This window comes from Choloepus didactylus, chromosome 8 (genome assembly GCF_015220235.1).
Source record: "Choloepus didactylus isolate mChoDid1 chromosome 8, mChoDid1.pri, whole genome shotgun sequence".
Taxonomy (NCBI): Eukaryota; Metazoa; Chordata; class Mammalia; order Pilosa; family Megalonychidae; genus Choloepus; species Choloepus didactylus.
The window spans coordinates 121,233,441-121,253,169 of record NC_051314.1 but is presented as its reverse complement, the minus strand read 5'-3'; the positions used below and the strand labels follow the sequence as shown (position 1 = coordinate 121,253,169).

Genomic DNA, 19,729 nt, shown 5'->3' with positions numbered 1-19,729 from the left:
CCCAGACCAACTGATGGGACCACTAGCAAGATACGTAGCCTCTCTGAGGCTCAGTTTCCTCATCTGTGAAATGGGAATCATAACACCTGCCTCTGAATGATGTTGAAAGTAAATATGTATAAAGTGCCTGTAACATATTCTGTGGGTCAGTAAACATTTGTTCAGTAAACTGAAAATGGAAAGGAGATAAAGCATTATCAGGAAAACACCCCCCTAGTTATCCTGAAGGGCGTGAGAGTCCAGGCAAAGTGTGCAGAACTCTTTACTAAGTCAAATTATGTGGGCAAAGGTCAGCCCCTCCTTCAGTTAAAAAAGCTGGGGGCAGGGTCTAATAAGGAAGTGACTCTCCTTCCTTAAACCTCACATGAGACTTACTCCTAAACCTGAAAAGGATGCCAGATGGAGTCTTACTAAATGAGAAGGCAGGAAGACCTGTTTAGAGTTTCCTCTTAAGTTTTGTGGAGAGATATTCAGATATAGAATTATCCTCTTAACCATCTCGACCGGAGCAGGAGAAACCACTGACAGCTCCGGGACCAGGTAACGCCAGGAGGCACCAGTCTTCATTCTCAGGAGGATGTTAGATCTTTGTGCTTTGCCTAGTGAAGCCATTTACTTGGGGAGATGTTTATTGGGTTTATTCAAAATTTCTTGTCATGGAAGTCTCAGGACACAAAACAACAGCTGAAAATCTAGTGTGGTTTAAAGAAAGAGTTAGAAAGTTTATTTAGGTTTCTCTTTCATTTCTCTGTTGAAAAAGAGGGTTGTGGATAGCTCAGAATATATAACTGGTTGGATGGTTTTTAAACTTTTGCAGCTTCTCATTGGGAATATGAGCAGCTATGTGATAGCACCACAGCCGGTCAGTGGGCAGGGATGCTGCTCCCAAGGTGAAGCCCTGGAGATGCTGATACCCTTCCCTAGAGCAGGGGTGGGGCCGAGGAGGGGTGTGGGGTAGACGGGATTCCCTGGGTTTGCACCCAGAGTCCGACTACCTTTGTTAGAACTTGGGTCCGCGTCCTGAAAAGCTCTAGACTGTGCAGAACAGAACCCCTAGAGACTTCCTTGACTATTAGATCAAGGAGGAAAATCCCTTCCCTCCCCTCTAGAAAGTTCCCTCCTCCCTGAGTTCCCTGCCGCCTCCTATTACAGTGAGATCCTTAGTCCTTCTGTTTAATTGATATGACCTAAGGCTTTGTCTCTGAGTTTAGCCTCTATTGTGGGAAATTAAGACTCCATTCCCCATTTCACCCTCAGATTAAAGAGCATGCCTTACTCAGCGATGACAAACAGGGGAGAAGGAATGAAGACCCTAAAGTATCTGAAGTTAGGGGTAGAAAAAAGGGAAGATTGTCCCTGAGGGGCATAAGGCTTGAGGCAACCAAAGTTCAGCTTATAATTGGGTCTAGGAACCTCTACTGAGGGTGGGTGCCGACACTGGTGAGTTCTGCTCAGGCCGTGTCCGCATACCCTACACACGAAATCAGCTTTCGATTTTTCCAGGCCTGTTGCCCAGGGGTTCTCCACGCTGAGGCCCCTCACAACTGGGACAGGCCGAGGCAAAAGGGACTGCGCAGAATTTCTGACTCCAGCAGAATTCAGACACCAAGTCTGGCAGCCTCCTGGCACAGAAACACAAATGACCCGTTCTTTCCTCTGTGTGTGCATGTTACCTGCCAGAGGGAGGGAAGTGAAATTGAACTTTAACAGATGAGTCCACCGAGCCAGAAAAATTCCAGATGTGTGTCTGGCGATAACTGGAGTTCAGGGGCTCCCTGAATTTGAGGCCTGTCTGGTTGAACTCTCTGAAGGACACACTGGTGGAGACCAAGCTGGGGAGGCACGCAGAGACTGTGGCCATTTGGGGAGTACATGGGGGGAAACAGCACCTGCGGAAGAGGAAAAAAGGCCAACAAAGATGCTCTGTAACCTTGCTCTTGAGAGTGTAGGTTTATGATAGTTTGTTATAGAGAAAGTATGTAAACATAGGGTGATAAAGCAGGGTGGTGCCTGCAGAGTGCTAGAATTAGAATAAGCCTCAAGGGTCAGACCCAGGAGAGCTGAATTCTCCCCTCTAGTCTCTGCAATGAACGCTCAGGAGGGACCCCACCCAGTTTAAAGTCCAGAAGCCAGATGTTGGGCTTTTCGTTTCAACAGAAATCGCTGAGAGCTGACGGATCCAACATGTGATAAATGAACTCACTATTGCTTGAAAATTAGATTTAGCTATAAATTTAATAGCTCTCCCTTAATTTATAATGAGGACTCATAGAAGGAAAAAAAATAAACCACTAAACTTGTTAAATACATTTAAAGTGCCTTAATTAATACGTTAAGTCTCCATTTATTCTTGTTTATCCAAGCTCTGTGCAGGCCTTTTTCACAGCAGCCCCTCATCTACACAAACAACACCTACCCACCCCGAATAGGGTGAGTGGCTCACTGCTGGGCTCCTGGACATTTTCGAGGCTGGCCTTGTCTCTGCTTCTCCCTCATCCTTGGCTTTACCTGTTGAATGGGCCAAGTGCCCACTTCCTTCCCAGCCTGTATCATGACAAAAATCCCTTCTTTCACGAAATGGAAGAACTTTGCACCCCTTGCCTCAGTGGCTTTCCCTCCTTTTGGAGTTTGCTCCTGAATCATTATTTAACAACCTGTTCTCTCTCCAACAACTCCACCCACACACTCACACTCACACACACACAATTTTAAAGCCCTCACACTGTATTAGGAAGGTCTTTTTTTTTAAACTTACATGGCAGTTTCTTCTGAAGCACAGTACTGTGGCTTGAGAAGAGGGGTTCACCTTCCTGCGGAATGACATGGTCCCTGGAGGACCAGAGGGTACTCTGTGCCTGCACCGTTCTGAACTGCCCGGTGCAAAAGGAAGCTTCGTGTGAAAAGTCTCACGAATCCTCCCTGCAGAAATCCCAGCTCTGGTCTCTTGCTTGGTATTTTGGTTTGCTAAAGCTGCTGGAAGGCAATTTACCAGAAATGGGTTGGCTTTTACAATGGGGATTTATTAACTTACAAATTTACAGTTGTAAGGCTGTGAAAATGTCAAATTAAGGCATCAACAGGACGATACCTTCTCTGAGGAAAGGCTGCTGGCATCTGGGACGCCTCTGTCACATGGGAAGGCACATGGCCGGTGTCTGCTGGTCCTTTGCTCCCGGGTTTCATTGCTTCCAGTTTCTGGCTTCAGTGGCCTCCTCTCAGCTTCTGTAGGTGTGTCCTTGTCTCTCAGCTTCCCTGGGGCTTCTCTGAGCTCTCTGGGCCTCTTCTGTGTGTCCTCTACCTCTTATAAAGGACTCCAATAAGGGGATTAAGACCCACCTTGAATGAGGTGGGTCACATCTCAATAGAAATAACCTAATCAAAAGGTCCCATCCACAATAGGTCTGCAACCACAGGAATGGATTAAAAGAACATGACCTTTTCTGGGGTACATACAGCTTCAAACTAACACACCTGGGCTCAGCCCCTTCTACTCAGACTTGGCTGTACATGGATTCTGACCACATATCCCACTTTATCCTCATCCTCTTTGGCTCCTTCCTTTGCTTGTCTCAAGTTCCTCAGTCTTGACCCTTGGCCAACTTTCCTCACTCACCCACACCTCAGATCTCAGGATTTCTCAGCAACATCTTCTATTCATAGGATTGTCACATTTAACAAAAATGCAAGACACCCAGTTAAATTTTAATTTCAGATAGACATAGAATAATTTTTTATTATAAGTATGTTCCATACAATATTTGGGCCATACTTATACTAAAAAATTATCCTTCATTTGAAATTCAAATTTAACTAAACATCCAGTATTATCCAGCCCTATAACCATTCATTCATTCATTCATTTATCAAATATTTACTGAGAATTTACCATGTACCAGGCACTATGCTGGGTGCTGAGAATACAATTGTGAACAAGCCAAACAAAGACCCACAGTCTTCACGGAGCTTATATTTTAATGCAGGAAAGAGACAATAAAAGGGGGGCAGGGAGAGCACATAAAATAATTATGGATTGGGTAAGTTGTCTTAGTTTGCCAGGGCTGCCATGACAAAGTACCAGAGACCAGTTGGCTTAAACAACAGAAATGTATTGTTTTGTGGTTTTGGAGACTAAAAATCTGAAAGCAAGACTCCACGCCTCTCCCCTGGCTTCTGTTGGGTAGCCGACAATCCAGGATGGTCCTTGGCCTATGGAGAGTAACTCAATCTCTACCTCAACCACACGGTTATCTCTATGTCTCCCAAGTCCAAATGTCCTCTCCTTGTGAGGACACCGGTCATGTCAGATGGAGGGCCCACCCTAATCCAGTTTGGCTTCATCTTTACTAATCACATCTTCAAAGATCCTATTTTCAAATAAGTTCACATTCACAGCACAAAGGGTTAGGACTTGAAAATGTCTTTTTGGGGGACATAACTGAATCCATAACACAAGGCTAAGAATAAAATAGGCAAGATGTTAAGGTAGAGACTAAGGGATTCTGTTGTGTCCTACTGGAGATGCAAAGTCAGGGAAGCTCTTTTGGAGGCTTGAGACCTTGGAGCAGAGACCTGAAAGTTAAGAGGGGCCAGCCATGGGAAAGGGATAGGAAAAGAACACTCTGGCAGGAGGAAGCTGTGGGTTCCCAAGGAGGAAGCCTTGGGATGGGGGGCGGGGAGGGGTGATCCATGAACTGACTGCAAATCAGTTTAACCAGAACCTACAAGTAAAGACACGAGAGGCAGCTGGAGAGGAAGGTTGGCTGGCATCTAAGGAGTTAGGATTGGAAGCCACTAATATGTTTTAACTAAAGAAATAATATGATCTACTCTTAAGTTTTCAACTTCATTATGAAATTTTCAAACATAAAGTAAACAGAATCGTAAAATAAATTCCATGTACCCATCACCCAGATTCAACAGTTATCAACATTTTGCCAATCTTGTTTTATCAATCTGAACACCCCTCCTTGCTCCACTCTTTTTTCTGGAATATTTTAAAGCAAATGCCTCACTTCATTTCTTACACCAATAAATGTATTTTAATATATAGCTTACAGGTAAATTTTTATTTAATGACATTAGCATACTTAACAAAATACTTCCTCAATATTATGTAAAACACAGATAATGATCAAATTGCCCCATTGTCTCAAAAACACTTTTTAAAGTTAGTAGACTATTTTTTTTTTCAGTTCATTTTTATTGGAATATATTAACATACCATACAATCATCCATGGTATACAATCAACTGTTCACAGTATGATCATATAGTTATGCGTTCATCACCACAATCTATTTCTGAACATTTTCCTTACATCAGAAAGAATCAGAATAAGAATAAAAAATAAAAGTGAAAAAAGAACACCCAAACCATCCCCCCATCCCACCCTATTTCTCATTTAGTTTTTTTTTTTAATCATCATTTTATTGAGATATATTCACATACCACGCAGTCATACAAAACAAATCGTACTTTCGATTGTTTACAGTACCATTACATAGTTGTACATTCATCACTTAAATCAATCCCTGACACCTTCATTAGCACACACACAAAAATAACAAGAATAATAATTAGAGTGAAAAAGAGCAATTGAAGTAAAAAAGAACACTGGGTACCTTTGTCTGTTTGTTTCCTTCCCCTATTTTTCTACTCATCCATCCATAAACTAGACAAAGTGGAGTGTGGTCCTTATGGCTTTCCCAATCCCACTGTCACCCCTCATAAGCTACATTTTTATACAACTGTCTTCGAGATTCATGGGTTCTGGGTTGTAGTTTGATAGTTTCAGGTATCCACCACCAGCTACCCCAATTCTTTAGAACCTAAAAAGGGTTGTCTAAAGTGTGCGTAAGAGTGCCCTCCAGAGTGACCTCTCGGCTCCTTTTGGAATCTCTCTGCCACTGAAGCTTATTTCATTTCCTTTCACATCCCCCTTTTGGTCAAGAAGATGTTCTCCGTCCCACGATGCCGGGTCTACATTCCTCCCCGGGAGTCATATTCTACGTTGCCAGGGAGATTCACTCCCCTGGGTGTCTGATCCCACATAGGGGGGAGGGCAGTGATTTCACCTTTCAAGTTGGCTTAGCCAGAGAGAGAGGGCCACATCTGAGCAACAAAGAGGCATTCAGGAGGAGACTCTTAGGCACAAATATAGGGAGGCCTAGCCTCTCCTTCGCAGCAACCATCTTCCCAAGGGTAAAACTTATGGTAGAGGGCTCAACCCATCAAACCACCAGTCCCCTATGTCTGTGGTCATGTTAGCAACCATGGAGGTGGGTTAGGCGAATACCCCTGCATTCTCCACAGGCTCCTCAAGGGGGCACTACATCTTTTTTTTTTCCTTGCTTTTCTTTCTTTTTTTTTTTTTTTTTTAACTTTCCCTTCTTTTTTAAATCAACTGTATGAAAAAAAAAGTTAAAAAGAAAACAAACATACAATAAAAGAACATTTCAAAGAGACCATAACAAGGGAGTAAGAAAAAGACAACTAACCTAAGATAACTGCTTAACTTCCAACATGTTCCTACTTTACCCCAAGAAAGTTACATAATATAGCAACATTTCTGTGAACTTCTTCCTACTATATCCATCAGAATTTAACAGACCATAGTCATTTCTGGGCATCCCCAGAACGTTAAATAGCTTATCTGTTCTTCTTGGATTATTGTTCCCCCTTCCTTAATTGCTCTCTACTGCTAGTTCCCCTACATTCTACATTATAAACCATTTGTTTTACATTATTCAAAGTTCACATTAGTGGTAGCATATAATATTTCTCTTTTTGTGCCTGGCTTATTTCGCTCAGCATTATGTCTTCAAGGTTCATCCATGTTGTCATATGTTTCACGAGATCATTCCTTCTTACTGCCGCGTAGTATTCCATCGTGTGTATATACCACATTTTATTTATCCACTCATCTGTTGAAGGACATTTGGGTTGTTTCCATCTCTTGGCAATTGTGAATAATGCTGCTATGAACATTGGCGTGCAGATATCTGTTCGTGTCACTGCTTTCCGATCTTCCGGGTATATACCAAGAAGTGCAATCGCTGGATCGAATGGTAGCTCTATATCTAGTTTTCTAAGGAACTGCCAGACTGACTTCCAGAGTGGCTGAACCATTACACAGTCCCACCAACAATGAATAAGAGTTCCAATTTCTCCACATCCCCTCCAGCATTTGTAGTTTCCTGTTTGTTTAATGGCAGCCATTCTAACCGGTGTTAGATGGTATCTCATTGTGGTCTTAATTTGCATCTCTCTAATAGCTAGTGAAGCTGAACATTTTTTCATGTGTTTCTTGGCCATTTGTATTTCCTCTTCAGAGAACTGTCTTTTCATATCTTTTGCCCATTTTATAATTGGGCTGTCTGTACTATTGTCATTGAGTTGTAGGATTTCTTTGTATATGCAAGATATCAGTCTTTTGTCAGATACATGGTTTCCAAAAATTTTTTCCCATTGAGTTGGCTGCCTCTTTACCTTTTTGAGAAATTCCTTTGAGGTGCAGAAACTTCTAAGCTTGAGGAGTTCCCATTTATCTATTTTCTCTTTTGTTGCTTGTGCTTTGGGTGTAAAGTCTAGGAAGTGGCCACCTAATACAAGGTCTTGAAGATGTTTTCCTACATTATCTTCTAGGAGTTTTATGGTACTTTCTTTTATATTGAGATCTTTGGTCCATTTTGAGTTAATTTTTGTGTAGGGGGTGAGGTAGGGGTCCTCTTTCATTCTTTTGGATATGGATATCCAACTCTCCCAGCCCCATTTGTTGAAAAGACCATTATGGCTCAGTTCAGTGACTTTGGGGGCCTTATCAAAGATCAGTCGGCCATAGATCTGAGGGTCTATCTCTGAATTCTCAATTTGATTCCATTGATCTATATGTCTATCTTTGTGCCAGTACCATGCTGTTTCGGCAACTGTGGCTTTATAGTAAGCTTCAAAGTCAGGGAGTGTAAGTCCTCCCACTTCATTTTTCGGTTTTAGAGTGTCTTTAGCAATTCGAGGCATCTTCCCTTTCCAAATAAATTTGATAACTAGCTTTTCCAAGTCTGCAAAGTAGGTTGTTGGAATTTTGATTGGGATTGCATTGAATCTGTAGATGAGTTTGGGTAGCATTGACATCTTAATGACATTTAGCCTTCCTATCCATGAACATGGAATATTTTTCCATCTTTTAAGGTCCCCTTCTATTTCTTTTAGTAGAGTTCTGTAGTTTTCTTTGTATAGGTCTTTTACATCTTTGGTTAAGTTTATTCCTAGGTACTTGATTTTTTTAGCTGCTATTGAAAATGGTATCTTTTTCTTGAGTGTCTCTTCAGTTTGTTCATTTCTAGCATATAGAAACATTACTGACTTATGTGCATTAATCTTGTATCCCGCTACTTTGCTAAATTTGTTTATTAGCTCTAGTAGCTGTATCGTCGATTTCTCAGGGTTTTCTAGATATAAGATCATATCATCTGCAAACAATGACAGTTTTACTTCTTCTTTTCCAATTTGGATGCCTTTTATTTCTTTGTCTTGCTGGATTGCCCTGGCTAGCACTTCCAGCACAATGTTGAATAACAGTGGTGACAGCGGGCATCCTTGTCTTGTTCCCTAGAGGGAAGGCTTTCAGTCTCTCACCATTGAGTACTATGCTGGCTGTGGGTTTTTCATATATGCTCTTTATCATGTTGAGGAAGTTTCCTTCAATTCCTACCTTTTGAAGTGTTTTTATCAAAAATGGATGTTGGATTTTGTCAAATGCTTTTTCAGCATCTATTGAGATGATCAATTGATTTTTCCCTTCCGAGTTTTTAATGTGTTGTAATACATTGATTGTTTTTCTTATGTTGAACCATCCTTGCATGCCTGGAATGAACCCCACTTGGTCATGGTGTATGATTTTTTTAATGTGTCTTTGGATTCTATTTGCAAGTATTTTGTTGAGGATTTTTGCATCTATAATCATTAGGGAGACTGGCCGGTAGTTTTTCTATTTTGTAGCATCTTTGCCTGGTTTTGGTATTAGATTGATGTTAGCTTCATAAAATGAGTTAGGTAGTGTTCCCTTTTCTTCAATGTTTTGAAAGAGTTTGAGTAAGATTGGTGTCAGTTCTTTCTGGAAAGTTTGGTAGAATTCCCCTGTGAAGCCATCTGGCCCTGGGCATTTATTTGTGGGAAGCTTTTTGATGACTGATTGGATCTCTTTGCTTGTGATTGGTTGGTTGAGGTCTTCTATTTCTTCTCTGGTCAGTCTAGGTTGTTCATATGTTTCCAGGAAATTGTCCATTTCTTCTACATTGTCCAGTTTGTTGCCATACAGTTGTTCATAATATCTTCTTATAATTTTTTAAATTTCTTCAGGATCTGCAGTTATGTCACCTTTTTCATTCATTATTTTGTTTATATGGGTCTTCTCTCTTTTTGATTTTGTCAGTCTAGCTAGGGGCTTGTCAATCTTGTTGATCTTCTCAAAGAACCAACTTTTGGTGATATTTATCCTCTCTATTGTTTTTTTGTTCTCTATGTCATTTATTTCTGCTTTAATCCTTGTTATTTCTTTTCTTCTACTTGGTTTAGGATTGGTTGGCTGTTCATTTTCTAGCTTCTTCAGTTGATCCATTAGTTCTTTGATTTTGGCTCTTTCTTCCTTTTTAATATATGCGTTTAGTGCTATAAATTTCCCCCTTAGCACTGCTTTTGCTGCATCCCATAGATTTTGGTATGTAGTGTTCTCATTTTCATTCGTCTCTATATATTTAGCAATTTCTCTTGCTATTTCTTCTTTAATCCACTGATTGTTTAGGAGTGTGTTGTTTAACCTCCAGGTATTTGTGAATTTTCTAAGTCTGATGGTTATTGACTTCTAATTGTATTCCATTGTGGTCAGAGAATGTGCTTTGAATAATTTCAATCTTTTTAAATTTATTGAGGCTTGTTTTATGTCCCAGCATATGATCTATTCTGGAGAAAGTTCCGTGAGCACTAGAAAAGTATGTGTATCCTGGTGATTTGGGATGTAATGTCCTGTAGATGTCTGTTAAATCTAATTCATTTATCAGATTGTTTAGGTTTTCAATTTCCTTATTGGTCTTCTGTCTGGTTGATCTATCTATAGGAGAGAGTGATGTGTTGAAGTCTCCCACAATTATTGTGGAAACATCAATTGCTTCCTTTAGTTTTGCCAGTGTTTCTCTCATGTATTTTGTGGCACCTTGATTGGGTGCATAGACATTTACGATTGTTATTTCTTCTTGCTGAATTGCCCCTTTTATTAGTATGTAGTGGCCTTCTTTGTCTCTCAAAACATCCCTGCATTTGAAGTCTATTTTATCTGAGATTAATATTGCTACACCTGCTTTCTTTTGGCTGTAGCTTGCATGAAATATTTTTTTCCATCCTTTCACTTTCAGTTTCTTTGTGTCCCTGTGTCTAAGATGAGTCTCTTGTATGCAACATATTGATGGTTCATTTTTTTTGATCCATTCTGCGAATCTATATCTTTTAATTGGGAAGTTTAATCCATTTACATTCAGCGTTATAACCGTGAAGGCATTTCTTGAATCAGCCATCTTATCCTTCGGTTTATGTTTGCCATATTTTTCCCTCTCTCTATTAATATCCTTTATTGTACCCATACCGAATCTCTTTAGTACTGAACCTTTCTCCAAGTCTCTCTGTCCTGTCTTTGTTTCTCTGTCTGTAGGGCTCCCTTTAGTATCTCCAGTAGGGCAGGTCTCTTGTTAGCAAATTCTCTCAGCATTTCTTTGTCTGTGAAAAATTTAAGCTCTCCCTCAAATTTGAAGGAGAGCTTTGCTGGATAAAGTATTCTTGGCTGGAAATTCCTCTCACTCAGAATTTTAAATATATCGTGCCACTGCCTTCTTGCCTCCATGGTGGCTGCTGAGTAGTCACTACTTAGTCTTATGCTGTTTCCTTTGTATGTGGTGAATTGCTTTTCTCTTGCTGCTTTCAGAACTTGCTCCTTCTCTTCTGTGTTTGACAGTGTGATCAGTATATGTCTCGGAGTGGGTTTATTTGGATTTATTCTATTTGGGGTTCGCTGAGCATTTATGATTTGTGTATTTATGTTGTTTAGAAGATTTGGGAAGTTTTCCCCAACAATTTCTTTGAATACTCTTCCTAGACCTTTACCCTTTTCTTCCCCTTCTGGGACACCAATGAGTCTTATATTTGGACCTTTCATATTATCTATCATATCCCTGAGGTCCATTTCGATTTTTTCAATTTTTTTCCCCATTCTTTCTTTTATGCTTCCATTTTCCATTCTGTCATCTTCCAGGTCACTGATTCGTTGTTCATCTTCCTCTAGTCTTGTACTATGAGTGTCCAGAGTCTTTTTAATTTGGTCAACAGTTTCTTTAATTTCCATAAGATCATCCATTTTTTTATTTAGTCTTGCAATGTCTTCTTTATGCTCTTCTAGAGTCTTCTTGATTTCCTTTATATCCCGTACTATGGTCTCATTGTTCATCTTTAGTTCTTTGAGTAGCTGCTCTAGGTGCTGTGTCTCTTCTGGTCTTTTGATTTGGGTGCTTGGGCTTGGGTTATCCATATCGTCTGGTTTTTTCATATGCTTTATAATTTTCTGTTGTTTTTGGCCTCGTGGCATTTGCTGAACTTGATAGGGTTCTTTTAGGGTTTGTAGACCTATTGAAGTCCTTATCTCTAATTTATCAGATCTACAGCTTCGTGGAGTACACTTTCTCTAACTAACCAGCAGGTGGCGTCCACGAGCCACCTGTTCTCCACAAGCCAGTTCTCCCCTGCTTAGCCTTTTTAGTGACTGGGGGAGTGAGTCTTGTGGGGCCCAATTGGTGTACCAAGCTTGCGTGTGTAGTTGGTGTTGCCTGCCCTGTATGTGGGGCGTGTTTCTGGGCAGTCGGGGAGGGGGGGTGGCCCTAACAATCAAATCTCCCTGGTGATCCTAGAGTTTTAAAGCTGCTGCAATAGTCTAATCCTTCAGTTCAGTCCTGCCACAGTTTGTCTCTGCCACTGACCCACAAGTCCTTGGTATTGGCGTATGGCTCCTGAGACTTGCAAGTGGGCCCCTCTTCCAGGCCGTGCACCCCGGGTCCTCTGTTGAGGGATGACTGTGCTATGTCACAGGTGAATGCCGTCCCCCCAGGGCAGTTCTGGGCTGCTGGGCTGTGTAGGGAGGCTCCCAGTCTGCTCAAATGATGGCTGAGTGGGGCTTTGTTAATTCACACTGCTCCACCTTCCCAACTCTGGGACAATCAGCTGAGGTTGCAGGGAAGGCTAATGTCCACGCCCAGTTTTGTGGTGTGTGCCTGTTATTTGAAGCACTTCCGTCACACTGGGTTGTCTGGGGCAGCTCTGGGCTATGGGGCTGGCGATGGGCAGGAATGTTTCCTGTCCACCAGGATGGTGGCTGTGAGCGGACACCCCCCTTTTCTTGGGAAGTTGTGGTGTTTAGTGAATTTTCTCAGCCACTGGATTATTGCCTTTTGTCTCAGAGCTCTCTTAGTTCTGCTCTTGACTTGACGTGCCCAAATTGAAAGTCTTTGAAGCTTTCTGTATTGGGCTTCTTAGAGTAATTGTTTTAGAAAAAGAAAAAAGGATTAAAAAAAAAAAAAAAAAAGGGCCCTCCTCAGTGATCTAATGGGTTATTGAAATGCTAAGAGACAAAGCAACCAGGGCCATTAAGGAAAGGTCCACAGGGCAGAGAGATCAGCTTTTCTTCGGGATTTGCATATGCGCCTCAAGGCCTGAGCTCCACCCTTCCCCTTTCTGTGTTCACCAGAACTCCAAAAATCCTCTGCTTTTATTTTGGAGTTTTTCGTGGTTTTTTTTTTTTCTATGCCTGTCTCCTCTCTGCTGGGCTGGCTGCTCTCAGATTCTCTGGTGTCTGGTCTCAGTCTATCTATGGTTGGAGTTTGGATCAGTAGAATGAGTTTCCGATAATGGCTGCCACTGCAGTTCTCCCTTCTCCTTCCCGGAGCTGACAGCCCCTCCTCCCCCGGGACTGAGCCTGGCAGGGAGGGGCGCGGGTCCCCTGGCCGCAAAAACTTACAGGTTTCGCTGATCTCAGCAGTTCGACATTTTCATGAGTGTTGTATGAAGTATGCCCAAAGACAGATTGCTCTGTGGTGTCCAGTCCACGCAGTTCCTGGCTTTCTACCTACTTTCCTGGAGGAGTAACTAAAACATACAGCTCACCAGTCTGCCATCTTGCCCCCAGTAGACTATTTTTAATTGATTTTTTTTTGTTAGAGAAATTGTAGGTTTACAGAAATATCATTATACAATGTATACAATCGAGTTCCCATATACCACCCTATAATTAATACCTTGTATTACTGTGATATATTCATTATAATTCATGAAAGAACATTTTAATAATTACACTATTAACTATAGTCCATTATTTACAATAGGGTCCACTGTGTTGTATACTCCTGTATTTTTCTTTTAATTTTTATTCTACTAGCATATATCAAACCTAAAATTTCCCCTTTTAACCACATGCACATATATAATTCAGAGCTGTTAATTACATTCACAATGCTGTACTACCATCACCACCATCCATTACCAAAGCTTACATTCAACCCAAATAGAAAGTCTGTGCAATTCCCTACCCCCATCCAGCTCCTGGTAATCTATATTCTAGATTCAAACTCTATGAGTTTGCTTATTCAAAGTATTTCATATCAGTGAGAACATACAATATTTGTCATTTTGTGTCTGGCTTATTTCACTCAACATGATGTCTTCAAAGTTCATCCATGTTATCACATGTCAGAACGTCATTACCTTTTATAGCTGAATAATATTCCATTGTATGTATATACCACATTTTGTTTATCCATTCATTGGTTGATGGATACTTGGGTTGCTTCCATCTCTTGGCAATTGTGAATAATCCTACTATGAACATCAGAATGCAAATATCTGTTCGAGTCCCTGCTTTCAATTCTTTAATAGTGGGGTTACTGGGTCATATAGAATTCTATATTTAGCTTTCTGGGGAACTTGTAAACTCTCTTCCACAGTGGCTGCACCATTTCACATTCCACCAGCAATGAATGAGTGTTCCTAATTCTTGTCATCCTGTCCCACAATTGTAATTTTCTGTTTTTTTAATAGTAGCCATTCTAGTGGGTGTGACACGATATCTCATGGTTTTTATTCGCATTTCCCTAATAGCTAGTCATGTTAAACATCTTCTCATGTGCTTTTTAGTCATTTGTATATACTCTTTGGAAAAATGTCTATTCAAGTCTTTTGCCCATTTTTAATTGGGTTGTTGTCTTTTTGTTGTTAAGTTGGAGGGTTTCTTTATATATTCTGAATATTAAACCCTTACCAGAAATGTGGTTTTCAAATATTTTCTCCCATTAAGTAAATTGTCTTTTGACATTCATGATAAAGTCCTTTGATGTACAAAAGATTTTAATTTTGATGAGGTCCCATTTATCTGTTTTTTCTTTTGCTGCTTGTGCTTTGGGTGTAAAGTCTAAGAAACTATTGCCTCACACAAGATCCCAAAGATGTTTCCCTGAATTTTTTTCTAGAAGTTTTATGGAAGCATTTACCCTTTTAGTTACCTTTACTGACCATCTTCACTGCTTCACACTACTCCAATCCACTCTCTTCTGTCTTTTCCATTCAACCTGAGGAGTTCCCTTTAGCAAGTTTTGTAGGGCAGGTTTTGGTTGATGAACTCTCTCAGTTTCTGTTTATCTGTGAATATTTTAAACCCTCCCTCATTTTTGAAGGACAGTTTTGCCAGATAAAGACTTTTTGGCTAGCAATTTTGTTCTTTCAGTACCTTAAATATATCATACCACCGCCTTCTCACCTCCACAGTTTCTGATGAGAAATTAGTCAGTCTTTTTGAGCGTCCCTTGTATGTGATGAATCGCTTTTCTCTTGCTGCTCTCAGAATTCTCTCTCTTTGGCATTTGTCATTCTGATTTGTATGTATCTTGGAGTAGGCCTATTAGGGCTTATTCTATTTGGAGTACATTGCACTTCTTGGACATGTATATTTATGCCTTTCATAAGAGTTGAGAAAATTTTGGCCATTATTTCCTCAAACATTCTTTCTGCCCCTTTTCCCTTCTCTTCTCCTTCTGGAACACCCATGATGTGCATGTTTGTACACTTCATGCTGTCACTTGAATCCCTGAGACACTGCTCAAATTTTTTCTATTCTTTTGTCTGTTTTTCTGACTGTATGGTTTCAATTGTCTTGTCTTCTAGTTTGCAGATTCTTCTGCCTCTTCAAATCTGCTGTTGTATGACTCTAGCATATTTTTAATCTGTTATTGTGCCCTTCATCCCCATAATTTCTTCTTTGCTTCTTTTTAAACTTTAAAATTATTCTTTATGCTCACAAATTGTTTTCTTAATATCCTTTAGCTCCAAATCCACCGTTAGTTTATATCTATCCATATTTCCCTTCATTTCCTTGAATTGACTTAGGAGATTTATTTGAACTTCTTTGATTAATTGCTCCAAATTTCATGTCCCCTCTGATGTTTTAATTTATTCCTTGACTGAGCCATATCTTCCTGTTTCTTATTATGGCTTATAATTTTTTGCTAATGTCTGGGCATCTGATTATTTTGAAGTGTTAACTCTGAATGTCAGTTCCTCCCTCTTGCCTAGGGTTTTATTGTTAATTGGCTTTGTGGCAAGGCTTTTCTTTGATGCTTGGTCCAACTTATTCTGGACCTTTAGAGAAGCCCATGTTGAGCTATGCAGATTTTCTCAGCTCTTCATACGATGATTCTAGCCCCAGATATGTGGTACAATTTTTAAGATTGCCCTTTCTGTGTGCAATTATTTCACCTCCAGGAGAAAGCTTCCTTTCCTCTGTTCCTTCTCTGGGAATCTTGATATGTTCTGTTTGTTTTTGTGCAGAATTTTTCTCCCCAGCTCCTATGATTTGTTTAAATTCTCTCCCTCATTCCATGTCCCCTTTTCAGTACACTTTTCGGTTCTGGGACCTGTCCTGTCTTACAGCAATTCAGTCCTGCCCTCTCCCCTCCCCCCTTTTTTTTCTGCTTCTGGTTACTTCCCTGTTAGGGTATCCTGCCCTGGGGAGCCATATGGAGTCAATCGGAAAGGCCGATTTTGCATTTAGGTGGTCCAACAAACAGAGACTGGATTTAGTGTATGCACCTCTTGCCAGCAGGTCTGCCGTGGTCTCTTTTTTTCCCTAGGCACTTTTGTGTGCAGCACTTCTCAGCCACTTGTGTTCCACCCTGGATCTCTGTGGACTTGGGTCCCTGTGCCTGGGCATGTGTGGGGTTCTGACTCACTGCTGGAGTGGCTCTGTGGTTCTGCATCCACAGAAGGAGGGACCTGGCTATGCTGCTTCTGTGCAACAATTAAGCTGCACAGGCCAACGAGGGTGAGGTGTCCAGACTGGCAGGTCTGGGGTGTAAATCTTCTACCTGATTTTGCTGATTTCTTTTCTTTTACTTTGATTCGGCATTTGTGGAGTCCTTCTCCATTCTCTTTTATACTCCAGAGTTCCAAGCAAGTGGGATTTGTCTTTTTATTAGGTGATACTGAAGTGAGACTTTTCCAGGGGATATCTTATTTACATCGCCATGTTAATGCTGTCACTTCATCTCAAAAACATCTTTATACAGTAAATTTGTTTGAGTCAGAATCTAAAGAGGGTCAATTCAATGCATTTCATTGATATGGTTCTTAAGTCTCTTTTGGTTTGGAGACCTTTTTTCATGCTATTTATTTGTTGAGGAAACTGGCTTATTAATCCTGTGGAATTTACCACACACTGAATTTGGAAAATTGCTTTTTTATGGTCATTTATCTTGTATGTATTTCCTATAAACTAGTAGTTAATTTTGAAGCTTGAGCAGATTCCATTTCAATTATTTTGGTGGTAACTTTCTAGTGGAACCATCAGAAGATTCTTAACAGCTGTCTCATTTTTAGTGATTCTAAGATTGTTCGTTGGGTTTAGGTGCTGTCAGTCTGATGTAACTATGCTGCACAGTTTTGTAGGATCGCTCTGGCTGCTAGGTGAGGCCTGAATTGGGGGAAAGGCAATAGTGGAAGAGGAGGCTCTTGCAGGGTCCGAGAGATGATGGTAACTTGGAATAGGATGGTGGAGTGGTGGTGAGTGTCTGGATGTGGGCTGTATGCTAGAAGTAGCATGGATGGGACTGAACTACAGTTGGATTTGGAAAGTGAGGGAAAGAGAAATAAAAGATGACTCCAGGTTTCTGGAAATTCCAGGAGAGATGGCACCCGCTTCTCCTAGGGTTGACCCCACTGAACCCTTCTTGGTGACCATCCAAAATAGGAAGCTATTCCCTGTGAAGCAGTTTACAGTTGAACCAACAACATGAGATGAAGGTTTATAAATGGCTTTTGCATAAGATTCTATACAGGTTAACTTAAAGCTCTATTTTGTTAGAACAACTTAGAAAATTCCTCCCTTACAGGGTTGTGAGAAAATATGATTTGTTTCTAGACTTTCCTCACTGCTCACAAAACTTAAAAGTGGAGCGAAATATCTTATATTTTCTGTTGTGATGAATGATTAGTCTGTGCAAAATCTATGAAGAAACTGGGGTGGAGAGGAAGGTAGACCAGTACAAAAGAGAAGAAAGGGAGATGGGGTAAACGTTGCCTTCAGGGACTCTTTGACAACACTTTCATATTTATTTTCATTTTAGGAACAAATACTCTAGAGCTTAGTCAACTATAGGAAAAAAATGTGAATTTAGTGCTAACCCTAAAATTTGCATGTCACTAGTTTTCTTAATTGCTTCATTTGATGAGCTTGCAGTTATAAATACATTTTAAAATTTATTTACAAAAAGCAACCTATTAAAATAATAAAATTTTAATGAATGACACTAATATTTCTTAAGAAAATATCATCTACTGTGCTTTTAAATGCTCACTTATCATCTACCAAGCTTTTAAAAAAGCACTTAAGTGCTTTACATTTATTATTTTTATCCAGATACCAACTCAATGAGGCAGGGCTTTTTTTTTTTTTTTTTTTTTTTAGCCCCATTTAACAGATGGGAGAACTGACACACAAAAAAAGTAAATGGAAGTGCCTAAAGTCACAAAGGTAGTAAGCAGGTGATCAGGATTTAAACTAGATTATCGGAATCAAGAAACCAGTGTGTTAACACTGTATAGACCACTACTTGTATATTTTACGGTTTACAAAGGATTTTCATATATTTTATAATTGAAGCCTCATATCACAAATGTGAGTTAGATAATATTGAATCTCATTTTATAAATGGGAAAACAAAGGCTCAGAAAGCTTAAGAGACTTGTGTTGAATCACTTTGCCAGTAAGTACTAAAAGTAGTTCTTCAGCCCAAGGCTTCTCACATCAAATGCTGTGCTCTTTCTATCAACCGAAAATCATCCAGAGCTAGAACAGTGTTTCCCTAAGTGTGTCATAAGTTTTTGTTGTTGTTGTTGTTGTTGTTTTTATTGTGATTGTTCACATACCATACAATTATCCAAAGATCCAACGTGTACAATCAATTGCCCCCAGTACCATCATACAGCTGTGCATCCATCACCACAGTTAATTTTTTATTCCAATTTTTAAAACATTTTCATTACTCCAGAAAAGAAATAAAGAAAAAAAAGGAAACTCAAATCCTCCCATATCCCTAACCAACCCCCCTCCATTGTTGACTCATAGTATTGGTATGGTACATTTGTTACTGTTTATGAAAGAACATTAAAATACTATTAACTGTAGTATATAGTTTGCAATAGGTATATATTTTTTTTCTAATATGCTCCTCCATTATTAACTTCTAGTTGTAATATCATACATTTGTTCTGGTTCATGAAAGAGATTTCTAATATTTGTACAGTTAATCTCAGATATTGCCCACCACAAAGTTCACTATTTTACACATTCCCATCTCTTAACCTCCAACTTTCCTTCTGGTGACATACATGAATCTGAGCTTCCCCTTTCCACCACCTTCACGCACCATTCAGCACTGTTAGTTATTCTCACAATGTGCTACCGTTACCTCTATTCATTTCCAAACATTTAAGTTCAACCTAGTTGAACATTCTGCTCACAATAAGCAACTGCTCCCCATTCTTTAGCCTCGTTCTATATCCTGGTAACTTATATTTCATGTCTATGAATTTACATATTATAATTAGTTCCTATGAGTGAGACCCTGCAATATTTGTCTTTATGTGTCTGGCTTATTTCACTCAGTATATTGCCCTCAAGTTTTCATCATCAACCCATTTTTTTTAAGACAATTTTGTTCACACCCCATACATTCCATTCTAAGTAAACGATCGATGGTTCCCTGTATAGTCATGTATTTATGTGTTCACCACCCTCACCACTATCTATATAAGGACATCTACATTTCCTCCACAAAGCAGGAGGAAGAGTCAAAGAAGGTAGAGAGGCAAAAGAAAAAGAAAAAAGAAAGAGAAAAAAAAAAAAAAACCAAAACAACGTGACAGCTAGGAAGCAGCAAAAGGAAAGATAACCTTAAACTAAAGTAGAATAAAGAGTCAGACAACATTACCAATGCCAAGAGACCCATACCCCTCTCTTATGCCCCCCCTCTTAAATGCATTTATCCTTGGTATATCACCTTTGTTACATTAAAAGAAGCATAATATAATGATTCTCTTAATTATAGTCTCTAGTTCACATTGATTGTATTTTTCCCCCAATACCTCCCTATTTT

General features: G+C 39.9%; 1 protein-coding gene across 1 annotated transcript in view; it reads left to right on the top strand.

The window, feature by feature from the left end:
* Positions 1-396: 396 nt before the first annotated feature.
* BCL2L14 (BCL2 like 14) overlaps positions 397-19,729 on the top strand; it is a 50,442-nt gene continuing 31,109 nt past the window's right edge. Inside the window, exon 1 of the mRNA XM_037846601.1 lies at positions 397-540. The gene's annotated coding sequence lies outside the window, so the exon portion shown is untranslated. The remainder of the gene's footprint in view (positions 541-19,729) is intronic.